An 11,885-nucleotide genomic window follows, 5' to 3' on the forward strand; every position below is an offset into this window, starting at 1 on the left:
TTTATGTCCTATTAAAGGGTCAAGGCAGTCTCTTTATTTAACCAATGAAATTAACACAAAACAGAAGACTCTCCCCCATCATTGGTGAACAAGACATTTTGCCCTTGTCCAAAGAGTCTGCCTAAGGCTAAAGTGAAAAGTTTTGGATTAATTCCTGTTGGTGTACAAAAGAGTTCTACACTAGCCAAGAATGGAGTATAACAAATGTTTTTTTATCTGGGGATAAACTCACAGAAAGAGTAGCAATCTTCAGTCTTTTGTATGCACTGGGAACTGGAACCAAATCCAGCAGCGAAGGGGCCCACACACACTTTACATACACATTTATAACACATGAAACCATTCCCAAAGTGGACCGGTATCTTAAAGGTTATTGGCTTAAGGAGTTCCCACAACAAATTACAATGGCAGAAGAAATCTCAAAACAACCTATTACAGACTCTGTCATATAGTTATTAGTGGTAACTCTTGTAAGAATTTATAATGAAGAACAAATTAAACTAGGTAAATTACAAAATAAAAAATTTGAGGGGAAAAGGAGCAACAAAAAGTGGAATGAAGTTAAGTCCTACGTTCAAGGAAATAAACAGATTCAAAGAAATGGAATAAAGGGTGATGGAGGAAGGTCATTGGTTAAATAGAAAGAAACTGCTTGGCCCTCATTGGTTAGAAGATAGGTGGGAGGAGTAAACAGGACAGAACGCTGGGAGGAAGAGAAAGTGAGCTCAGACTCCACAGCTCTCCTCTCGGGAGCAGACGCCTCAGAGAGACGCCATGTTCCCAGCTCTCAGGCAGACGCATGCGATGAAGCTCTGACCCAGGATGGACATAGGCTAGAATCTTCCCGGTAAGCGCACCTAGGGGCGCTACACAGATGGTTAGAAATGGGCTAAATTAATATGTGAGAATTAGCCTAGAAGAGGCTAGATAGAAATGGGCCAAGCAGTGATTAAAAGAATACAGTGTCCGTGTAATTATTTCGGGCATGAGCTAGCCAGGCAGCCGGGGTGCTGTGGACACAGCCCCGCCGCTCTTATTACTACAAAAGGGTGTGAATTCAGAGCAAGATCCCACCCAGATAAGTTTCTAAGCTGTGAAAAGGAATTACTGAAAAGGTTATAACCAGGTGTGGTGGTGCATGCTTTTAATACCAGCACTCCAGAAGCAGAGGCTGGCAGATCTCTGAGTTTGAAGCCAACCTGGTTTGCAGAAAAAAATTCCAGAAAAGTCAAGCTTAGGCAGTGAAGGTAACCATTGAAAACAGAAAGTTAGTGAAGATGTGATTGAACAACGGAATCATGTTCCAGCCCCTGTAAGTGGCAGAACTTGGAAGCTTTGGCCATGAGGTTCTGGAGTTAAGAATAGAAGTAAGAGGCTATGGATTTTGCCTCCCCAACTAAGGAAAGATGCGGAGGCCATGCATATTTCAAGGGTGTCCCTGAGTGGAGGCTGTGAAGTTAAATCCTGGATTGCCTTGAAGACCCCAAGTTGTTGTAGAAACCAGAGCCATGAGACACCTACCAAGTAAAGATGCTAATAGGTAGTGGAACTAGCCTTAGAGAAAGAAGTGTGTTGCAATCAACAAAGGAGTTGGAGATCTGAAGAGTGTTTTGACATCGGAATGGAAATGCAGAGTTTGGAGCTTTCCCAGCTGGTTTTCAGTCTTGCTGTGATGCAGTATTTCAGCACTATGTTTGGACTGATAATGTATATCCTGTGCCATTATATATTGGAAGTATGTGATCTTTTTGATTTTGATTTTACAGGTGATTATAGTTAAGAGATTGTGTAAATCTCAGAAGAAACTTTGAACTTTAGACTTTTAAAATAAAGTCAAGATTTTTATAAACTATGGGAACTTTTGAATTTGAACTGAATACATTTTTTTTGTTGCAATATGATATGTTTACAAGCTTTTAGGGCCAGGGAGTGGAATTAATGGTTTAAAGAAAATGGTCCCCAACAGGAGCAACACTATTAGAAAATGTGGCCTTGTTGGGTAGGTGTGGTCTTATGGGAAGTGTGCCACTGTGGAGGCTGGCTTTGAGGTATCATATATGCTCAAGCCATGCCCAGTGAGATAGACCACTTCCTGTTGTCTGTGAGTCAAGAAGTAGGACACTCAGCTACTCCTCTAGCATCGTATCTGTCTAAATGTTGCCCTGCTTCCCACCATTACGATACTGATCTAAACCTCTGGAAATGTAAGCCACCCCGATTAAATGTTTTTCCTTTATAAGAGTTGGTGTGTCATGGTGTTTCTTCACAACAAAAGAAACCCTAAGTCAGACAACCAGAATGAAAACTCTCAGGTGACATGACAGGGAGGAAAATGTGGTTCAGTACAGACAAAGAGGCCAACAGGCATCACCTCTGCTCAGCATAACAGTGGAGTTTCAAGCCAGAGTGAGCAGAGAGAGAAATAGAAAGTCCAAAATGGAAAAGAAAAAGCAGTTACCTATGTGTGCAGAAGAGATGACTGTACATGCAGAAATGAGCAGAGTTTGCAAGCACACACTCATATACTTGTACATACTCTTGCACATACACATGTACACATACATGCACACACAAGCACACACAAGTATGCAGGCACATTAACTCATGCACACACACACACACACACACACACACACACAGAGAATATTAAAACATATACCAGTTTCAAAAGTCAATCACAAAATCAGCATGTAAAGTCAATAGCTTTCCTTCTACTATATGACTCAAAATTAATTGAAATTAACAAAATAATTCTGAGCCAGGGAGATGGTTCAGGGGTAAAGTGCTTGTACCACAAACCTGATGACCTGAGGTCAGTCCCTGGAACCCTCACAGTGGAAGGAGAAAACTGACTCATGCAGGTTGTCTGTTGCGGGAGCTCCTTCTGCTCCTTCAGCCAATAGCCACTGAGATACCAGTCCATTGGGGTGTGGTCTCTCTCCCTTTAAAAAAGCGAATACTTCCCTCTCCTCTCTCTCTGGCTTCCGGCTCTGGCTTCCGGCGACAAGGCTCCTTTCCTGATTGTGCAGAGGGCTGTTGTGTGGGATGGTGATTTGTAAGTTTTCCCCTTTAAATAAATAACCATTCTATTAATCATAATTCCAAACTGGTGTGAGATTGTTTGTGACTTATGCCTTCAGTTTTCCACCCAGGTTGTCCATGCAGGTTGTCCTCTGAGCTCCACACATGGGCTATAACCTGTGCATACCCATCCTTATTTTAAAAAAGCAAGTGTTAGGAAATGAAAAATTTTGCATAGCAAAAAACCCAAAACCAACCAACCAAACAAACAAAATCCAAACCCAAATCCCCAAACAACTAAACAAACAATTAAATGCCTGGAAAGACATATACAGACTGGCAGATAATATTTATAAATCACCTATTTGACAGGTTGATATACAAAATATATAAAAAAGGGCCTCAACACTAGGGAGAACAGGTCTTGCTCCCCAATAGCTAAAGTACTCAGGAGAAAGGGTCCTATACTTCGCATGGGAAGCACAATAGAGCTGACCCTGTTCACAGCAGCATGGGCAAGACCCTGAGGGCACGGGAATGTGAAAGCAGGTTGTGCCCCTCTCATCTGCCAAGTGGTGGCATGGATGAGGGAAAGATGCCCTCCTTTTTACTTTATTTTATTTTTAGGAGGGAAGTCTTGAAAGGGAAGATGGCAGATACAAATGGACTGGGAGATGAGTGGGATTGAGATGCATGATGTGAAAGACACAAAGAATAAATAGAAAGAAAGTAAAAAAAAAAGAATGGCAATCGAAGTCACTGGTAAAGCTCTCACCCAGTTACAAAGGTCACAAGATCTGAACGCACATTTCTGTAACATATGAAAGCCACCAGTATCCCTACTGTCAGAGGGTCGTCTGCTCAAGGGACATCAACTGACATCTGCTAAACTGCTCCTTGAGATGGGAAGATAGAATGTTTTGGTGAGGGTGCAGATACAAAAGGTGGCTGACCACCCAGTCATCTGATTTCTTGGTATGTAGCCAAGATCTGCAATGAGGATCTCAAAGAGGTGTTTGAAAGCTTGTGCTTGCTGTAGCATTGTTCACAAAAGCAGAGGCACGGGAAGCAATATAAATGCCCAATGACAGATTGCTGCCTGAATTCTAATTTTCTTAATAATAAAATCCCAGAGTCAGCTATAGGGGTTAATGCTGAAGATCAGAGAAGCAGAGCGGCCAGCCACTAAGAGATTTCTTACTTCTTCCAACACTTAGACAAAAGGGGTGATCCTGTCTCTACGAATCCTCAGACTGCATCCCCAGACTGCATCCTCAGACTGCATCCCCAGACTGCATCCTCAGACTGCATCCCCAGACTGCATCCTCAGACTGAATACTCAGACTGCATCCTCAGACTGCCTCTTCGGACTGTCCTCAGACTGCACGGGAGCTCTTGTCTCCTCCCACTTTATAATCCTCTCTCCACCTAGCCATATCACTCCTGTCTCCACCTCCCTACTGCTGGGATAAAAAACACGTGACTCCCAAGTACTGGGATTAAAGGTATAAATTATCATTTCTGGTCTCAGTGCTCTGTTTCTCCTTTAGACTGGTTCAGTTTCATGTGGCCCAGGGTGGCCTTGAACTCACAGAGATCTGTCTGCCTCTCTCTCAGGAGTGTTGGGAGTAAAGGCTTGTGCCACCTCTGTCTGGCCTCTATGGCTAACTAGTAGTTTAGCTCTGCACTCTGATTGTCAGACAAGCTTTATTTGTTAGTTTACAAACAAAATATCATTACAAAAAGATGATTAGATAAAAATGTGTATGCTTACAATGAAATATTATCTAACCTTTAAAAGGAAGAAAACCTTGTCATTTGTTAGTGATGAATTTGAGACACACCACCTAGTGAGTTAGTTTAGATTCAGAAAGAAAAGTACTGATTTCACTTTTGTGTGGACTTGAAAAGAGCTCAACTCCTAAGGGCTAGGAATTGAATAGAGATGCCCAGGGGATGTGGGGAGCAGAAAACATGGATATGTGAAAGTTCATAAATTTCTTGCAAGATGGATAAACCTTAGAGACTGAGCACGGGGCTTAGTGCCTGAGGATAGTGACTGCACTTTAGATTTTAAACAAGAAAGACTGCCAATGCGGAAAAGCTAAATGAACAGGGAGGAAGGGGATGCTAGGCAGCTACAGCCCGATGTGCAGGTTGTGCTAGTTCTTCCCTAGGTAGAGCCATCTCCAAATGTGAGTCAGCCATTTCTAATAAAACAGTTTCTAAAATCTCATTTCCATGACAATCACCTTGCATGTGTTTCTCTTGTCCTAGATCACTACTTTGTAGCATTTCCAGAGCCTAGACTGTCTAAACTCCAGACACCCTGCTCTGTGTGTGTGTGTGTGTGTGTGTGTGTGTGTGGTGCAAAAGCATGCACGTGCATAGGTGTAGTAGGTCTATTCATTTGTAAACTGCATGAGGCCTGGCACACTATAAATCTTGTTTAAAATCCTTATATACACACCAAGGTTTCTCAACATGACCACTATCAGCCCTGTGCTTGTGTCCTGCAATCCCCGGGATGACAGTGACATTTCTACACCTCTGCCTATTAGAGTGCAACCACACTCGGAGTAGCCAAAAGTGTCTGGAAACCTTGCCAAAAGTCAGCTGGGGCAAAATCCAGTGGAGTCATAGCCTTAAATGCTGGGTTTAGTGCTTATAATACAGTAGTTAATAGCTAATATGTAGTGGCATTTCAATTGTATTTTAATAACTAAAGATTAACTGACGATCTGAGAGGAAAACAGCCCCACTGGCCTTACAGGCCAGGTAATGGTAACATACACCTTTAATTCCAGTAGCCATAATAGTTTGCCATAGAAACTGAGCAGGGCGTGCCTTTAATCCCAGTGGTGCACACCTTTAATTACTAGAGAGGAATATAAAACGGGAGGAAACAGTTCTCAGACACAGTCTCATCCTGAGACTCCTGGAGACATGATCACCATTTTGGATCAAGGTTGAGGCTGGTGGCCTTAATTTTTGGATCTTCAGGTTGAACTTCAATTTCTATCTCTGAGTTTTTATTAATCACGCTTCATTAATAACCACATTAACAAAATTGCTATTAATTAGATGTGAGAATTGAGTAAGATGGGAGAATTCAAGGATGTCTCCAAGATTCTCTCTTTGGATAGTGATTATGTCTTTTATAATAAAGATTAAGTAGTGTATTATGGGGTATATGATCATTCTGTGTGAAGATGTGTCTGCTTTCCCTCACCTGCCTAAGGCACCTTCTGATTGGTTTAATAAAGAGCTGAATGGCCAATAGCTAGGCAGGAAAGGGTAGGCAGGATTTCTAGAGAGAGAAAGTATCTTGGAGGAAGAATCTGAGAAGGGGGTTTGAGGGTCTGCCCACTGGATGGGGAGAAGGTTGTGGGACTACGGTACTGAGGAGAGGTAACAAGCCACATGGTAGAATGTAGATCAATATAAATGGATTAATTTCAGTTTCAAGAGCTGGTTGGGAACAAGCCTAAGCTAAGGCCAAACTTTCATACTTAACAGTAATTCTCCGTGTCATTGTTCAGGAAGCCGGCGGTTCAGAAAAAGACTTGTTCTAGTAGTGCATCATAATTCTCAATGGCTCCCTTCAAATGTGGACTTAAAGTTGAATTAAGACTTTAGACGGAACTTATGCCCACCAGATTTCTGTCCCTTTGTGCTGCATCCCAACAACCAGCAGATCCCTGCTTTGTGAGTTACATATCCATCTTCTCTTTTTAACATTACACTAATAACTTATGTTTAACCCTCTGACTATTTGTGAAGAATTTTGTTAGTTCTTTTTTTTTTTTTCTTTTTTTTTTTTATTTTTTAATAATTTTTTTTATTAAGAAAAGAAGAAAAAAAACATAAACAAAAAACAAGTTTCCACCTCCTCCCAGCCTCCCATTTCCCTCCCCCTCCTCCCACCCTTCTCCCCCTCCTCCCACCCTTCTACCCCTCCCCCCACTCCTCTCCCCCTCCCTCTCCAGTCCACAGAGCAGTCCAGGTTCCCTGCCCTGTGGTAAGTCCTAGGTCCTCCCCCCTCCGTCCATATCTAGGAAGGTGAACATCCAAACTGGCTAGGCTTCCACAAAGCCAGCACATTAACTAGGATCAAAACCCCGTGCCATTGTCCTTGGCGTCTCATCAGCCCTCATTGTTCGCCATGTTCAGAGAGTCCGGTTTTATCCCATGCTTTTTCGGTCACAGTCCAGCTGGCCTTGGTGAGCTCCCAGTAGATCAGCTCCACTGTCTCAGTGGGTGGGTGCACGCCTCGTGGTCCCGACTTCTTTGCTCATGTTCTCCCTCCTTCTGCTCCTCATTGGGACCTTGGGAGCTCAGTCCAGTGCTCCAGTGTGGGTCTCTGTCTCTGTCTCCATCCATCACCAGATGAAGGTTCTATGATGATATGCAAGATATTCGTCAGTATTGCTCTAGGATAGGGTCATTTCAGGTTCCCAATCCTCAGCTACCCAAGGAACTAACTGGGAACCTCATGTTGGGCACTTGGGAGCCCCTCTAGGGTCAAATCTCTTGCTCACCCTAAAGTGGTTCCCTTAACTAAGAATTGTGGTTCCGTGCTCCCCTATCCACCTTTCCTTTATCCCAATTCTCCTGATTCCCCAAGTCCCCCCTCCTTCCCTTCTACCTTTTCTCTCCCCATCTCCCCTTACCCCCATCCCACCCCACCCCCAAGATCCTAATTTTCTCCCCGGCAATTGGGTCTACTTCCCTTAGCCAAGAGGATAACTATATGTTTTTCCTTGGGTTCACCTTCTTACTTAGCTTCTTTAGGTTCACCTATTGTAGACTCCGTGGCCCTAATTTATGGCTAGAAACCAATTATGAGCGAGTACATCCCATGTTCATCTTTTTGGGTCTGGGACACCTCACTCAGGATAGTGTTTTCTATTTCCATCCATTTGCCTGCAAAATTCGAGAAGTCATTGTTTTTTACAGCAGCGTAGTACTCTAGCGTGTATATATTCCATACTTTCTTCATCCATTCTTCCATTGAAGGGCATCTAGGTTGTTTCCAGGTTCTGGCTATTACAAATAATACTGCTATGAACATAGTTGAACAAATGCTTTTGTCATATGATAGAGCATCTCTTGGGTATATTCCCAGGAGTGGTATTGCTGGGTCCAGGGGTAAGTTGATCCCGAATTTCCTGAGAAACCGAAACACTGACTTCCACAGTGGTTGCACAAGATGGCATTCCCACCAGCAATGGATGAGGGTACCCGTTCCTCCACAGCCTCTCCAGCAAAGGTTATCCTTGGTGTTTTTGACTTTAGCCATTCTGACAGGTGTAAGATGATATCTCAAAGTTGTTTTGATTTGCATTTCCCTGATTGCTAAGGAAGTTGAGCACGACTTTAAGTGTCTTTTGGCCATTTGAACTTCCTCTGCTGAGAATTCTCTGTTCAATTCAGTGCCCCATTTTTTAATTGGGTTAATTAGCATTTTAAAGTCTAGTTTCTTGAGTTCTCTATATATTTTGGAGATCAGACCTTTGTCTGTTGTGGGGTTGGTGAAGATCTTCTCCCAATCAGTAGGTTGCCTTTGTGTCTTATTGACTATGTCCTTAGCTTTACAGAAGCTTCTCAGTTTAAGTAGGTCCCATTTATTCAATGTTGCCCTTAATGTCTGTGCTTCTGGGGTTATACATAGGAAGCGATCTCCTGTGCCCAGCTCCTGTAGGGTACTTCCCACTTTCTCTTCTATCAGGTTCAGTGTGTTCGGGCTGATATTGAGGTCTTTAATCCATTTGGACTTGAGTTTTGTGCACGGTGATAGATAAGGGTCTATTTTCATTCTTCTACAAGATGACTTCCAGTTGTGCCAGCACCATTTGTTGAAGATGCTTTCTTTCTTCCATTTTATACTTTTAGCTCCTTTATCGAAAATCAGGTGTTCATAGGTTTGTGGGATAAAATCCGGGTCTTCTATACGATTCCATTGGTCGACTTCTCTGTTTTTATGCCAGTACCACACTGTTTTCATTACTGTAACTCTGTAATAGAGTTTGAAGTCAGGGATGGTAATGCCTCCAGAAGATCCTTTATTGTATAGGATTGTTTTGGCTATCCTGGGTTTTTTGTTTTTCCATATAAAGTTGATTATTGTTCTCTCCAGATCTGTGAACAATTTTGATGGGATCTTGATGGGGATTGCATTGAATCTATAAATAGCCTTTGGTAGAATTGCCATTTTTACTATGTTGATCCTCCCAATCCAAGAGCAAGGGAGGTCCATCCATTTTTTGGTATCCTCTTCAATTTCTTTCTTCAATGCCTTAAAGTTCTTGTCAAATAGATCTTTCACTTCCTTGGTTAGATGTACCCCAAGATATTTTATGCTGTTTTTGGCTATTGTGAATGGTGAAGCTTCTCTGATTTCCCTCTCTGCTTCCATATCCTTTGTGTATAAGAGGGCGACTGATTTTTTGGAGTTGATCTTGTATCCTGCCACATTACTAAAGCTGTTTATCAGCTGTAGGAGTTCTTTGGTGGAGTTTTTGGGGTCGCTTATGTACACTATCATATCATCTGCAAATAACGAAAGTTTAACTTCTTCCTTTCCAATTCGAATCCCCTTGATCCCATTATGTTGTCTTATTGCTATTGCTAGAACTTCAAGCACTATATTGAAGAAAAATATGGAACGCTTCACGAATTTGCGTGTCATCCTTGCGCAGGGGCCATGCTAATCTTCTCTGTATCGTTCCAATTTTAGTATATGTGCTGCCGAAGCGAGCACATTTTGTTAGTTCTTATCTTCTTCTACTTTGTATTTTCCATTTGTTCACTATATTTTGTATATTTTTCTCATTAAATTTCATCTCTTTTTATAAATCATATTCTTGGTTTGCCAATATTAAAAAAACTAAGTATTTTCATATTTTATATCATATCTTTGCCCAATCTTATATTACATTTCTTGGTTGTTTGGTTAATAACAATTTTGTTCTGAATACAGTAAAAAATGAAAATACATAACATAATTGAATACTCATGAACTTTGTGAAGAACAAATATCTTATAGCCAAATCATGGAATACTTATTTCAAAGGTCTCAAAATTTCCCCCTTTCCTCCAATTTTACAAATTAAAATAAGCAAAACGATATCACTATTTCTAAAATATGCTGCTGAAAATAAAGACAGGATGTATAGCAACTGAGGGCCACACAAATTTCATAGCTCTTTTCTCTCTCTCTCCCTCCTTCCTCTCTCTCTGAGGCCAGGTTATCACTATGTAGTCATGCTGGTGTTACAGGCAAGCACCACGGATCCTGGTGGCCCAGTCTGGGACTCCTGTGTTTCTCATTCACTTTGCTTAGAGAATAGCTGAGCTCAGTTGTGGCACTGGCATGAACTGAGCCAACACCTCAGGAAAGCATGGGTTTTAAGTGGTTTGGAATTTGCTTTTTCATGAGTATGTAATGCCATCACTATGCTTTGTAAGAGAACACCAAGAGTGTTAGTAATGCAGTTCTCTAAGACAGTAAATGAACATTATTCGTCATTATTTAGAAAACAAAAAAGGGCCATCTGGTCAAGAAAAGTTATAAGGTCTCCTCATAGAACTGTATAATAACTACAAGCATCCACAAAAAACAGAGAAGCAAATTTGCTATATTTATAAGATAAAGTGTGTAGTGCCCCATAGTGAGATTATTTATGTCTGTATTTCAGGTAGGACTTCTCTCTCCCATGAATTATTCCATAGCCACTCTTCTGGTCTCTCCTATCATCAGTATTATTGGCAGATTTCTACCACAGCTATCATTTTTGTAGATGCATCTCTCATGTGACACCTCCCCCACACCCATTTTTTTCTCTTTTTTTGTAGAATGTGTTACAAAATGTTCGGGATTGCACTTAGGGCACTCTGTGGTTTCATTCTCAATCAGCTTTCTACTCTCTTCCATCAAGGCTGTGCTGTAGCCACATTGACCCACTTCAGATTTTTGAATGTTCTATGTTGCGTTAAAACACTGTGCTGTCATTCTGAAAATGCCCTTCTCTGCTTTTATATTTGGTGAATTCGTTGAGATGCCTTGAAGCCAAAGTCAAATTTTAACTTCTCAATTTTTTTAATCCCGACTTTCTTCAGAAGTTCATAGCACCTTTATCTAACCCTGAGATTAAGTATGTGATTAATGAAAGTTCCCAAATGATTAAATATTAACTTGTCTAAAATATGAAATGAGGCTGTTTAGTTTCATTGATAGTCTATTAAAAAACTTACATTTTGTAATAACATCTCTAAAATGTTATAAATAAATGTATAATATTTAAACATGTTAAGCTGTGTTTGAAGAGAATCAACCTAATAATACTACCTGAGAAACTTTAAAGCACTGTTTTATATGTATTATTTAACATATTCTGTCATGTATTTTTGTCTAAATATTGTTTGAAATAAAGAAAGCTGGTGAGTATAACTTTAATCTTGTTTCTGTATCCTAAGCTGGGATATCAAACCATCTGTGTTCTGTGGTGTTATGATTATTATTACTATTATTTCTTTTAACAAATTTTTAGTAGAATATGTTATGGCTATCCCAAATAGTTCATCTTTGGAACATTGTTTCATTGCACAAAATAAAAGGAAAGAAAATGCACATTATATTAGATTACAAGGTAAAGGCCAAATGTGGTGGTACACATCTTTAATTTCAGTACTGGGGGAAGCAGAGGAAGATGGATTTCTGTGGGTTTTAGGTCAGCCTGGTCTATATAGAGAGTTCCAGCCCATCTGGGGAAACAGAGTCAGACTTTGTTAAAAAAAAAAAAAAAGAGAAAGAAAAGAAAAGAAAAGAGAAAAAAAAACATCTTTGGAAAATGAGAACTAAT

At 40.8% G+C, this 11,885-nt stretch overlaps 1 non-coding gene across 1 annotated transcript; it reads right to left on the reverse strand.

The window, feature by feature from the left end:
* Positions 1-9,677: 9,677 nt before the first annotated feature.
* LOC121448990 lies at positions 9,678-9,784 on the reverse strand. Its single transcript, XR_005974450.1, has one exon. It is a non-coding gene; the product is annotated as a U6 spliceosomal RNA (small nuclear RNA).
* Positions 9,785-11,885: the final 2,101 nt, after the last annotated feature.

Source organism: Microtus oregoni, unplaced genomic scaffold (genome assembly GCF_018167655.1).
Source record: "Microtus oregoni isolate MIOR12 unplaced genomic scaffold, Mior012 000005F_ref0000423, whole genome shotgun sequence".
Classification (NCBI taxonomy): domain Eukaryota; kingdom Metazoa; phylum Chordata; class Mammalia; order Rodentia; family Cricetidae; genus Microtus; species Microtus oregoni.